The following is a 14,054-nucleotide window of genomic DNA, read 5'->3' as shown; positions in this document are numbered from 1 at the left end:
GGAATTAATGCTGTTAAGTAAGTCTGGGAAACATTCATATTGATGTAAAATAATTAATTTGTAGGAAGGTGTGATGAGGTGTAGTAGGTTCAGAAGCTCCCTGCTGGAGGGCTTGTGGTATTACCACACCCCACCCCAGCAAAGAACAGTACAGGTGAATCCTCCAGGCTTTCTACAGCAGCTGTGGGGAAGCAGCCAATTGGAGAAGAGGTAGCAGGGAGCAGACAGAGTCCAGCAGGCTCATATAAAAATGAGCTGCTGGACACAGAAGTTCAAGTTTCTGGGTAGGACCAGAGGAGCAAGGAACTTGCTCCAGGCTGGCTCCAGTGACTGAGAAAAACTTCAGCCCTGAGCTAAGGGTGAAGAAAAGGTACTGGGAGCTGTAGGGAAGTGGCCCAGGGAAAAACAACAATTAGTAAAGGGATGCAGCAAGTCATAGTACACCTCGGTACTATAAAGTACTTATAAAGTCCCTGAATTAGGATCTTGAGTAGTGGGGAGGCCTAGGTTCCCCACCCCCCATCACCAGCCATTAGGGAACTGGCATAATCCCTGAAAAAGGGGAATTTACATAGGCCCAGGAAGACCTGGAAGAGGGTCAGTCTTTGTGGGACTTTGATATCCCCAAAAAGGAGGGAGAACTGAACTGGAAGTGGTGACTCAACTGGAGAGCTGGGGTCAGTCAAGGTTCACCAGCAAACAAAGAGGATCCAGAGAGGAAGCTCTGGGTGCACTGCTCCATTCCAGAGTGGGGGCCATTTAGGACCTGAGCCCAGGGAGGGTTACAGGCTGACCACCAACCGAGGTGTACTATGACAGGCCCCTCTTGGATTAAGTAAGGACCTGAACTCAGAGAGGGCTGCGGGAAGAGAGGCCAACTCAGGGGTACTGTGATAGGCCCTGTTGGACTTATACACTGGAAGGGGTTTGTTTGTGTTTCACATACAGACTGCATGTGACTTGACTGGAGGGCTGAGTCACTGAAGAGCAGTGCAAAAGAGAAAAAGTTCAGGCACACATCCAGCCAGCAGGAGGTTCTTGTGAGAGGCGAGTGGGCCCTATCACAGAAGGTCATGGATAATTCCCCCACTCGCTGCTAAAAAATATTTATTTTTGGCCAGGAAATGTATTTGTGCCCTTTATATACTATTGCATCTTGTGATTTCCACTGACATTTGTGAAATATATTACAACCTACTTCAGTCTGCAGCTTCAAGCCATTTCTGAGATGACCCCTGCTCTATCCATTTTACAAATAAATCACTGCAATGAAGCAGTGCAATGCTACTGCTGTGCTCAAGAGCACACCTTGTCACTGATGGCCATTTAAAAGTCTCTTCCAAAGAAAACCTGCATTTAATCTAAGAAACTGTGCTTTGGCCCTGCATAGTATAGAACCCCCCGCCCGGCACGCTTCTAAAGTTTTCATTAAAAGATGCCTAGAGCTACCATCTCTCTCCCATTGACCACAGTCTCAAGCAACAACTATGCACTAGTGGAAAAATGCTGATCCCTAAATTTACTTGTGAACACGAGAGTCTTCCTGGGTGTCAGGCCAGGGCGATAGAATTCTAAACTGATAAAATGTCAACTCATCACATCCAGAGCAAAATGCAAAGTTCTACCTGTTGCCCCAGGTTCTCTGCAGTGGTATCACGATCCCACATAGTCAAATAAAGTATCCTTATTACTCTTCAGAAGTGCTCAGATCCTACAGAGATCCTACAAGAAGAACCTAGACTGACAGAATTCACCTTCTATAAAAAAAATATCACAGGAAATAGGGGGATGGTGTAGAGGCTGAACATAGGACTGGATACAGGAGCCCCTGATTTCTAATCCCACCAACTCTGATTCTGACTCCCTTTGTGTCCTTTAGCAAGTCACTTAATTTAACAGCCAAAACATGTCTCTGCCTATAAGAGGGGATAGCAATATTTAATTTCCTACCTCACAGGATTTGTCAAGATTTATTAGTTGATGTTTGTAAAGCATGCAAGTAGATGCAAATATAAAGATGAAAGAATTAAATAAATCCTAAATATTAAATATAAATCTACCCATTGAAGATCTTTAACACCAAATGATCTAGTTACTAAAAATATCCCTGTATGCAGTCCTCTTCCAGAAATTGTGTCTCTCTCTTTTAAGTAGATGTGCATTTACAGAGTTCTTCTACTGGCATATAGAATGATTTTGGCAGTTTATTCTATATTCTAAGTACTATTAGTGTAGAACTTTGCCCAAATTGCTCACAGACTAATCCCACCTTCAACTTCAGTTGATGAACCTCTTGTTTTCTAATTAGTGCTACAGTATCTCAAAGAGTTTATTGGCATTAGTCCATGCCTATGTCTCAGAATCTCAGCTAACACACTTGAAGTTTTCTAAACCTCCTTTCACAGCCACATAGACCAAATCTATCTAATCTTTTGTCATAATTCATATCCACAACTCTAAACTATTTGAGTTGCCTTCCAATCCACCTTTTCAATCCCTGTCATGCCCTTTATATCATGTGATGACCACAGTTAAACAATATTCCAAATGTGGACTTTTTCTAAACCTTGTTATTACAATCCTTTTGGGGCTGCTGTAATTGAGGTCATGTTTGTGTTTTCATTATAAAACTCTGCTTTTCAGGGGTATGCAACTCAGCTAGACCTTTTGCTTTTCAATGGAAGTAAAATTAATTTAGATACTTTTGAAAGAATAGCACTACCAAAAAAAAAAAGAAAGAAAAAATCATTTGAGTGACCTTTTAATACCTCTGTAAATTAAAAACAGCATATTTGCTTGTATTTGATCATCATGGAGATGGTCAATCTTTATCTATAGTAGTAGCTTTTATCTTATATTGGGCAGGGGAGGGAATGAAATAATGTCTGTAATAATGAGGTTTAAAATGTATGAACACGACTGCATTTTTCAACAACTGTTGGATGGAGATTTTTAATACACAGACTGATTATGTATCTGATGCCTTCAGATTGAGCCCATAGGACCTAATGAGTCAATACCTTATGAATTAAAATATTTTATATAATGTTCAATGGGGAAATAATTTGCTTTCCAGCCTAAGTGTAGAACCTAATCCTGCAAGCCACTGAATATCTCCTGATAGATCAGTGGTTCTCAAACTGGGGCCGTTGCTTGTGTAGGGAAAGCCCCTGGCGGGCCGGGCCAGTTTGTTTGCCTGCTGAGTCCCCAGGTTCGGCCAATCGCAGCTCCCACTCGCCGTGGTTTGCTGCTCCAGGCCAATGGGGGCGGTGAGAGGCAGTGCGAGCCAAGGGATGTGCTGGCCGCCACTTCCCGCAGCCCCCATTTGCCTGGAGCGGCAAACCGCGGCCAGTGGGAGCTGCAGTCATACGAACTTGCGGACCCGGCAGGTAAAGAAACTGGCCCAGCCCACCAGGGGCTTTCCCTACTCAGGGAACACAGTTTGAGAACCACTGAGTTAAAGGGTCCCCACCTGTTCAAACAGTTTCAATACCTACATCCACAGGGGGGAGACAGCCATCAGCCAGTGATTAAAATCAATTAAGAGTGAGTAGGTCTAACTGCCCAGATGATGATGCAGGCTTTATCGGGTAATTCTCTTTGATAGGATGCTCTGACCAGCTGGGAGAAACAGGTCTGAGGCACCTGGAATCTTCACACCTGGGCCCTGAAACAATGAACAATATGGTAATGGATTCTTTCTGGGTTACCAGGGGTACTGCTTTCCTACTTAAGGCAGACTCTCACAGAACAGGGTGGTGGGACTACAGGAAAAAGCAGTGGATAATGGTATATGCAGCTTTGTCAATTGTGACCAGGATCACAGAATGATATTGGTTTTCTAAGAGGATGCAAGTTGGGTCAGTTTGGTTCCTGTAACTTAATTGGAAAGACTATCTAACTTGTCTTGTAGTGAAGTGTAAGATTAGATGAGACTAAGGTTTTGTTTACACTACCACTTACATTGATGTAATTTATGTCGCCCAGAGGTGTGAAAAAAACATCCCTCATAAGCGATGTAAGTTATATCGACTAAAAGCGATGTCTACACCATACAGTGATGGTGGAAGATGATCTCCCACCAACGTAGCTTCTGCCTCTCATTAAGGTGGAGTAATTACATAGCCAGAAAAGCACTCTTTTGTCAACATAGCGCATCTTCACCAGACTCGCTACATTGTTGCAGCTGCATCAATGTAGTTGTGCCAATGTAGCACGATAGTGAAGACAAGCCTCAGTTATTTTAAAGTCCTCTTATCTTCAGTTTATTCTGACTGCTAAATAATAATACTTTGATTTAAGATTGTTGGTCAATATCGCTGGTCACAGGTTTCTTAAGGAAGGATAAAGCAGGTGCCAAACTGAGATGAGCTTCCACAGCAATGAGCACAGTGCACCTAAGGCTTCAGTGGATGATTTGTGAGATTGCATCTTGAGGCAGGTAAGGGCTAGAAGCCAAACATTCTCACGAGTAAAGGTTATATCTTTTAAATTTATGGAGAATTTAAATACTGTTATTTATACCAGATTGTCCTGTTCATTAGGATATTCTATATGAGTGGAAGGCCCACAGTGAGGAAGATGTGATCTCCTGTATGGAGAAGAGAATTAGGACTGTCATGTCAATGGCGAGGTGAGAGATATTATTTCAACATTTTACCACTGGGTTTTACAAATAGCCTTTCTAATCAGTTGGAATGCTTCTAAGCCTAGTATTTTATGACAAGTGTTTAGATATATTAGATGACATGTATTTGCTTGAGACTGATTGCACTAATAATTGTACAGAGACTTTTTTAATCCTATGGGCAATAGATACAATAGAATTTGGTATAAGGATGGGGTATTCTAAATAGAACAGAGTTCTATAATTGTGCATCATGTCCTCAGGTTTTAGCACCTTAGGCAAGTGAGCAAAACACATTAATATTACACACAAAAGTACAATCATAAGAGTCACATGTGGCAAGTCTGGTAAGTATTCCTCTTTAAACAATTTGCATTTTCCCCAGATGTTTGCCTAAGGAAATACCTAGTCCATAGAAAGGTTTTGCCTCTTCCCTATGCGGTTTTGCCTTCCACACTAGTTCTGGGCTGAGTCAACATGCCTAGTATATGCCCAGCACCTAGGAAAGAAGAGTGGAGAGAAGCCAGGATGACAGTTAATAACTCTCATTCTCGAGTATAGACATCAAAGGAAATTGAACTTCTAATTAAATTAGAGGTTAAATATGCTGGGACCAGGAAGATTAATAGGTGTATTGAGAATGAATTGAAGACAAAAACAAATAACAGATAAGAGAAGAGACTTGGCCACCAAAAAAAAAAAAAGACTAAAGAAACATTAGCGAATGTGGTTGACAATTTAGAGAATCAACTTGGTGGGATCATATTGCAAGTTCCACCACCACATGAGAGGCTTAAATAATTAAAGGTACATCTTAAAATCAATAGCATGCCTTTGGCACTTATAAATACTGGGAATATAGAATAGATTTTAAATATTTTAGAAGAGATAGAAAGTAGTCTGGGCAGAATATAGACAGCTCCAGTTAGCTGGGGTATCATGTAGGAACTGTGTAATTCATTGGTGGAAGTCTCTAGAACTGCTCACCCACCAGCATCAACCACCTGGTTTGAAAATAATATTAGTGGTAATAAAAATGGAAGGAAACTGTTAAAGAAAGAAGTTATCACTTTCAGTAAAGGGATATGCTACTAAAAATATCCCATTTTAAATTCTATCAACTTTTATTTGAAAATGATAGAAAGAGATTTGCATGTATTATTACAGGAGAGCCAGATAGGGCTAAACATTGTATTTCCTTTAATGAGATTGAGTGCAATTATTTAGAAATTTTGGATAAGGTTGGACATGGTCGTGCTGTAGGATGGCCTCCAGCAGAAGAGCAAGAAGATAACCTTTGGATGAGACCAATATTAACCGATGAAGTTTGAGCAACATTAGAAGCTATGCATAGAACTAGTGCCGCTGGCCCTGAATGAATTACAGTTAATGATCTTTGGGGTAATGTACATTTAAATTCTAATATAATTTTTAAAAATAATATTTTTTTAAATTTACAAATTCTGGAATATTTTAAAGAAAACAGAACAATTTTAATCCCCAAAGTTTAAGACCTTAAAGATCTTGCTCATCTCTCCTCAGGGAGACCTATAATGACTTGATCAGTTTGGCTTAGAATATATTCCAAAATTTTAGTGACCCGATTAACTTGTGCAATTAAAATGTCACAGACAAAAGGATTTATTTCACTCCCGGATGTGAGGAAAATATATCTAAATATATATTTAAAATAACTGAAAATAGCTAAACATAGCAGTGATGAAATTGCTATTGTCTTTGTAGATCTGGCCAAAGCATTTGACTCATTTTAGCTCAAGGGCCTTAGTATTAGTGAAAGGTTTGAAGTTAAAGATCTTTATAATTGCTCTACAAAAAATTGTGTGGGCAGCGATTACACTGAGTCTATTCCAATTTGTAGTGGGTGAAACGGAGAGATCTCATCTCCAATACTGTTCAATATTGCTAGGAATCAAGTTTTGTTATGGATGGAGTCTGAAGGGTGCAGTTTTGCTACAGAGAAAAAAAATCAGTTTTGGCATTTGCCAATAATGTGGCCATTCTGAGTGGTTCCTGTGAGGGTTTTGACAGAGAATCTAAATATTTTATCAGTTTTGTACCCATGCTAATATTAATGTTAATATTAAGAAGACAAAACAATTCCATATTTTACCCAAACACAACATTTATATTGTTAATTCAAATGACAACGGGAGATTAAGCAGCGAATTAATAGATTCTGTAAACTGGCCAATTTGAAAAATATTTGGTGCTCAGGTAGACCCATGGTCTGAGATTGTTGATGCATTTTTAAGTATTAAATTTATTGACCGGTACCAGTCTTTATAGGACTCCTCTTAAAGCAGCACCAAAGTTGGCTAGCATAAAAAGTTTTAATTTTACCTAGAGTGTTTTATAATTTACTATTGAGTTAGGGATATGGGGCAAAAATCTGTCTGGGGATTTGTCCTGATTTGAGCAGGAGGTTGGACTAGATGACCTCCTGAGGTCCCTTCCAACCCTGATATTCTATGATTCTATGCTTGTCCTTTTTATGTTTTAAATAGTTACAAAGTGTTGGTTAGGAAAATGATTAAGACTGTATTTCATGTGCCACAATGTACTGCCAATGGGCTATTTCATTCAAGAATCAAAGATGGCTTAGCAGTGACTAAATCTTTGGTACAAATTCCCAAAATGTTAATTCACAAATGGAGAAGGCATGAGACTTCTACTGACAGTTGGGTATACCCATCATTTATATATACCAGAATCAATTTGCTGGAAAAAGATTTTAACTTTTAGTGCTTCCACCCCACAACACAGAGAGAAGATGGAGCAGGTTAGAGTGTCAAGGAGTTAGTATAAACTATTTTAAGAACAATCTTGTAAGTATTGCTTTTTAGAAATGTCCTTCTTTTGGTCAAATCCTCTCCTCTGATAGCTTCATTGCAACTGAAGACTAATGGGCGTCCTGTCAGGGAAACACTGGCAAGAGGTCGGCCAAGTGTTAATGTGATGTCCGGATGGCATAGGTCAGCTAAGGAGACAATTCCCTATATTTCTGGGCAATATTTTAAAATGAAGGATGCACAAATTAGAAGACATAACAGAATACTCCAGTCCCTGATTGATAAAACAAATAAATTCAGCTGGAAAGCATTGGTAGAACCACATGTCAGGAATAAGGATGGTAATTTAAGAAAGGCTGATGTTGTGTTTGTTAGAGGTAATATAGCTACTGTGGTCGACATTACGGTCCATTGGGAACATAATGCCAAGAATGTGGAGGCAGCCCATAGGGAGAAGGTAGAGTACCTCTCTGAGCTAGAGGCGGAGATCAAAAAAGATTTACTGATGTAACATCATCTCCTTGTATGACTTTGCTCTTGGGGCTCATGGGAAGTGGAGCAAAGATAAGGATGAGCTTCTTAAGCTCCTGGGTTTCGAAGGAAGTAAACAAATAAAATAAAATGTATGCAAAATTGCTTTGTACTCCCTGGCTTATATGATAGCTATGTTCTGTGACAAGTAGATAGCCTAGCTCCTCATTTTGTAGATTCTACTGTTCTCTTAGTGTCATCTCTTTCTCTCCATATTTTAACTTTTAATCAATGGATTTTTAGCTCTTTGTACTTTTTCTTCCATTTGTTATTTCATTTTTCATTCTTTAAAATATTTTATATATTTATTAATTTATTTATTTTCAATAAATACATTTAGCTAGCTCTACTCGTCATGTGCCAATATATATTTATGCCTCTTTCTTTAATTTTCACTCCATGCATCTGAAGAAGTGAGTTTTTTACCCACGAAAACATATGCCCTAATAAATCCATTAGTCTTTAAGGTGCCACCGGACTCCTCGTTGTTTTTGTGGATGTAGACTAACACGGCTACTCCCTGATACTTAATACCACTTTTTGGGGGGGGATGTAAATATTTGACTTTTTCAATTAACAGTGGGGAAACTTTATGGAAACTATCATCCTCCATACATGGATCTAAATCTAAGAGTGAAAAAACAAATATACAAAGCTTTAATGATTGACATAACATAATTTATCACATCATTTAGGCTTTAAGCAAGTGAACAAGTGTTTGCAAGATCCAGACCTCAGTTCGCACATTATATTTCCTACTAAGAAAATTCCTTATAACAGTGATAAACAAGCAGATAAACATTAGTATTTCTATGTCGCTAAGAGAAAGGTGCTGTGAGTAATATTTTTCACCCTAGAATGGGAGGTATATTCTTAGAGGATATGGGAGGCAAACCTGTGAGGAGAATGTCATGGCTTACTTAGTGAATAGGACCTTATAAACTTTCTTCATCTTAAAGGCAATGTTAGAGATCATGACATTAACCTTAATCTAGGGTTTATATTTTTGGCATTCCATTGATAAGTTTTGTTGAATCAATCAAGGCAAAATGCATATTCAACTCTGAGAAAAAATATTTTCCCTAAATTCAAAAACACGAATGTTTAGCTTGATGATCACAAGGCACCCTTTAGTAGATTTTTACGTGAATAAGATATATATGTAGACAATTTGCCTTTCTGTGTTTCCCATACAAATTCCAATTTATACAGGAAAGTAGGAATTGCCATACTGAGTCAAAAGACTGGTCCATTTAACCTCATTTATTGTCTCTGACTGTGGCCAGCACTAGCTGCTTCAGAGCAAAGGACAAGAACCCCTACAGTAAATATATACAGAATAACCTGCCCCTAGGGAAAGTATCTTCCCAGCCCATATTAGTTAGAGATTGGCTTATTCACTGAAGCATGAAGGTTTATATCCTTATTGGGATTTTTAGTTTAATTTTTTTTAAGTCTTTGCTATTATGACTCCAGATATTCTACTGATCCAACAAATGTACATGCCCATTTCCTTTTCTTGTTTATGGCCAGAACAGCTATTAGTCACTGTTTGGTTCTCCTAAAGTAGCAAAACACTTGGTGAGGCAACTAAAAATCATTGTCAAAGGCCTTATGTCCCTTGTCACTTCCGTCAGAGATCTGGGATGCAATTCCTTTGGGTTTAGTCTTTTTTGTCAAATTCTAATAGCTCTAACTGGCTAATTATCTGCTCCATTGCAATGGCGACTTTTTAAATACTTTCTATTAATTTTCCTTCCTATTAACATAAAGTATCATAATCTGCAAATTCCTTTTTCAAACTGCATTCCCAGAATGTTCATGAAAGCCTATCCCAGCCTGGCGCTTTTATGAATACAGAGACTAAGTATTCCTTTAGGTCTTTAGCAACATCAACCTGATCTGTCACTAATTTTCCACTCATATCCCTTAATGGCTATATCCCATCTCCATGCTTGTCAGCTTGCTTCTTTTATATTTAGACACTCTTGAGTTGTTTGTCTTCACATCCATTCTTATTCTTCCTTATTTTGCAACCTATGAAAGGTTAATGGAGACTCCATCTGTTTTTCCACTGAGGTCCTGCTTTGGCTCAGTTGTTTTGCTGGGTTGAATAAGGCTTAAAGTAATGCAACTTGCCTGAGGTCACATAAGGAGTCAGCACAGTGAAATGTATTAATAGGAAGGACTAGCAGCCCAGAGGCTAACTGCTACACCAGGATTTTTCAAACAGGGGTCGCTGCTTGTGTAGGGAAAGCCCCTGGCAGGCCGGGCCAGTGTGATTACCTGCCCCGTCTGCAGATCCGGCTGATGGCGGCTCCCACTGGCCGCGAATCGCTGCTCCAGGCCGATGGGAGCTGCTGGAAGCGGCGCAGACCGAGGGACGTACTTCCAGCACCTCCCATTGGCCCAGAGCAGTGATCCGCAGCCAGCTGGAGCTGCGATCGGCCGGATCTTCAGACAGGGCAGGTAAACACACCAGCCCGGCCCGCCAGGGGCTTTCCCTACACAAGCGGCGACCCCTGTTTGAGAAACCCTGTGCAACACCTAACTTATTTTTATTGGCTCGTTTCATTAGCCAATCTTATCTAGCCTCAATTCTTGTTAGAGAGGAAAAAACCAGCAGTTACTTATCTCAAACACATTACCTGAAAGCCCACTTGCTGCACATTATTTCAGTGGTTGTAAGACATGTATATTTTCTAGATTAGGGAAGAATCGTGGTTTTGTGGATAAGGCAGTAGGGTTGCTAACTTTCTACTCGCACAAAACCGAACACCTTTGCCCCTCCCCTGCCCTGTCCCTTCTCCGAGGCCCCACCCCCACTCACTTCATCTCCCCTCACTTGCTCTTCCCATCCTCACTCACTCGCTCATTTTCACCGGGCTGGCTTAGGGGGTGAGGGATGGAGTGACGGCTCTGGCAGGGGGTGTGGGCTCTGGGGTGGTGCCAGAAATGAGGGATTCAGAGTGTGGGAGGGGGTTCTGGGCTGGGGAAGGGGGTTGGAGTGTGAGGGGGTGTGAGGGCTCTGGCTGGTGATGCAGACTCTGGGGGTGGGTCTGGGGATGAGGGCTCTGGGGTGTAGGAGGGTGCTCCAGGCTGGGACCAAGGGATTCAGAGGGTGGGAGGGGGATTAGGGCTGCAGCAGGGGGATTGGGGCATGGGAAGGGTCACAGGTGCAGGCTCCGGGTGGTGCTTACCTCAAGCAGCTCATGGAAGCAGTGGCATATCCCCCCTCTGGCTCCTATGCAGGGGCACAGCCAGGTGACTCTGTGTGCAGCCGCTGTCCACAGGCGCTGCTCCCCACAGCTCCCATTGCCCATAGTTCCTAGCCAAGAGGAGCTGTGGAGCCAGCGCTTGGGGCAGGAGCTGCGTGTGGATCCCCCTGACTGCCCCTGTGCTTAGGAGCTGGAGGGGGAACATGCCACTGCTTTCAGGAGCCTCATGGAACCATGGCAGGAAGGAAGCCTGCTATAGCTCCACTATGCCACCAACCAGACTTTTAGCGGCCTGGTCAGTGGTGCTGACCAGAGCCACCAGAGTCCCTTTTCGACTGGGCATTCTGGTTGAAAACCGGACATCTGGCAACCCTATAAGGCAGTGAGCGGGGATTCAAGAAATCAGAGTTTAATTCCCATCTCTGTCACAGAGTTCCTGTGTAAACTTAGCCAAACCACTATCTGTACCTCAGTTACCCCTCTGTAAAATAGGAACAACAAATTCCTTTAGCCCCAACCTTTGTCCGTCTTCTCTAGTTAGGCCATGTTTACACTACAGACTAAGAATGTGATTCCCAACTTGTGCACATATGCTCACTATGGCTTGATGAGAGATAGCATAAGTATAAACAGCAGTGTAGCCCCATAGCATGGGCTGCAGTAGTTGCAGTTCCAGGCCAGCAATGCTGAGTAATTACCCACAAGGTTCAGGAGGGTTTGTACTGCACTGCCACTGCCCGGGCTACTGTTCCTACACTACGATTTATAGCAGGGGTGAGCAAACTTTTCGGCCCGAAGGCCACATCTGGGTGGGGAAATTGCATGCAGGGCCATGAATGTAGGGCTGGGACAAGGGGTTAGGGTATGGGAGGGGGTTTGTGTGCAGGAAGGGGCTCCGGGCAAGGGGTTGGGCGCAGTAAGGGTGTGGAATGTACAAGAGGGCTCAGGGCAGTAGATTGGGGTGCAGGAGGGGGTGTGGAGTGCGGGAGGGGGCTCAGGACAGGGGATTGGGGTGCAGGAAGAGTTTGGGGTGCAGGCTTCAGCCCAGTGCTGCTTTCCTGGAGTGGCTCCGGGGTAGCAGCGGTGCACAGCAAGGCTAAGACAGGCTCCCTGCCTACCCTGGCCCCATGCCACGCCACTCCCAGAAGCATCTGACACCACGTCCCTGTGTCCCCTGAGCCAGGAGGGATCAGAGGGCTCCGCACACTGCCCTCACCTGTGGGTACCTCCCCTGAAGCTCCAATTGGCCACAGTTTCCCATTCCCAGCCGATGGGAGCCACAGGGGGCGGTGCCTGCAGGTGAGGGCAGTGCACTGAGCCCTCTGCCTCTCCTCTCCCACAGGGGCCACACGGACGTGGTGCCAGCCACTTCCGGGATGGCAATCCCGCAGACCAGACTGAAAGCCCTGACCGGCCTGTGGGCCATAGTTTTCCCACCCCTGATTTATAGTCATGCTGGTTCTCATCGAGCTAGCATGAGTATGTTACATGAGCTGGGAATTGCACCCCCTAGCTCACAATGTAGACATAGACATAGCCTGACAACTTTCTGAGGTAGGGACCATCTCACAATACCTGTCACAATGGCCCCCTGGGACCCAAAAAAACCATAATGTCAACTGCAATATCTTGATTCTGATATGTATATTCTGGTCCACCAAAAATGTCATGTGAGGTCTTAAATAAAAGCTGGGGCCACACTGGTCACTAATATCATTGTGAAATGTATGTACAAATATTATCTAAGGAGTTATGTTTATAAACTTAAAACGTGGTTTTAAAAGTTTTTAGTAAAGCAGTGGTGAAAAACAGGTTTTCCTCCAAACAAGAGATCAGAACATGTATCTCATTAAGGATGTAAATGAAGCATTGTAAGCTAACACACTAGATGCCCGTTTATATACAAAGCAGACATTAGCAAAAAGATGTGAAGTCAACAGGGAAGGATTAGACGAGAAAATCAAAGTAACTATGGGTGGTTACTTGGGCTGTGTGCAAAGACAGTGCAACTTGGGGAGTATATGTACGAGGCACAGAATATCCTATCATGCTACACCGAGGAAGTAAACAGGCAGTGAGTTTACATTTATGAAAACAAGATCTCAGCCATCCTTGGCTGAAATGCTGCAGAGGCCTTCGGGGATGACAAACTTCTTTAGACAGGAGATTGACTTGTTAGTTATGTTTAGTCTCTAGACAGCATGTTATGATTTTGTTTGACATGTAACTATTTGTTTCCAATATTCCTACTCATTATGACTTGAACTCTGAATCTTTGATAATAAAAAGTTATTCTTGTTTTCACTATACTAATATCTAAGTATTGTGATATTAAGCAAGGTGCTGATCCTGAGTTGAATCATTCCTGCTGCTGTGCACAGTGTTCTTTTGGGGATGTTTCTGTGGGAGTTCAGTGGATAAGGGGCTGAACACTACATGGGAATGCTTCAGAGGGGCTATGGGACTGCAGTACACCCATTGTAACCTGCAAAGTGAAATATGGGTGTGCGTTGCTAACAGGTTTGTTATGTCAGGGAGCTGACACCCAGTTAAGCAGAAGCAAGACTTCCTCATACTGGAGGCAGGGAGTAACAAGGTGAATCACAGGGTACGTCTACACTACGGGATTATTCCGAATTTGCATAAACCGGTTTTGTAAAACAGAATTTATAAAATCGGGTGGAGCGCGGCCATACTAAGCACATTAAATCGGTGGTGTGCGTCCATGGTCCGTGGCTAGCGTCGATTTCTGGAGCGTTGCACTGTGGGTAGCTATTCCCTAGCTATCCCATAGTTCCCGCAGCCTCCCCCGCCCCTTGGAACTTCCGGGTTGAGATCCCAGTGCCTGATGGGGCAAAAATCATTGTC

General features: G+C 42.5%; 1 long non-coding RNA gene across 1 annotated transcript in view; it reads left to right on the top strand.

Moving 5' to 3' along the window:
* Window positions 1–3,736: 3,736 nt before the first annotated feature.
* Window positions 3,737–14,054, top strand: part of LOC120389271 — a 45,451-nt gene continuing 35,133 nt past the window's right edge. Inside the window, exons 1-3 of the long non-coding RNA XR_005590848.1 lie at window positions 3,737–3,860; window positions 4,330–4,441; window positions 4,545–4,633. This is a non-coding gene — a long non-coding RNA (uncharacterized LOC120389271). The remainder of the gene's footprint in view (window positions 3,861–4,329; window positions 4,442–4,544; window positions 4,634–14,054) is intronic.

This window comes from Mauremys reevesii, linkage group 1 (genome assembly GCF_016161935.1).
Source record: "Mauremys reevesii isolate NIE-2019 linkage group 1, ASM1616193v1, whole genome shotgun sequence".
NCBI classification, from domain to species: domain Eukaryota; kingdom Metazoa; phylum Chordata; order Testudines; family Geoemydidae; genus Mauremys; species Mauremys reevesii.
This window is presented reverse-complemented; position numbering and strand designations above follow the sequence as displayed.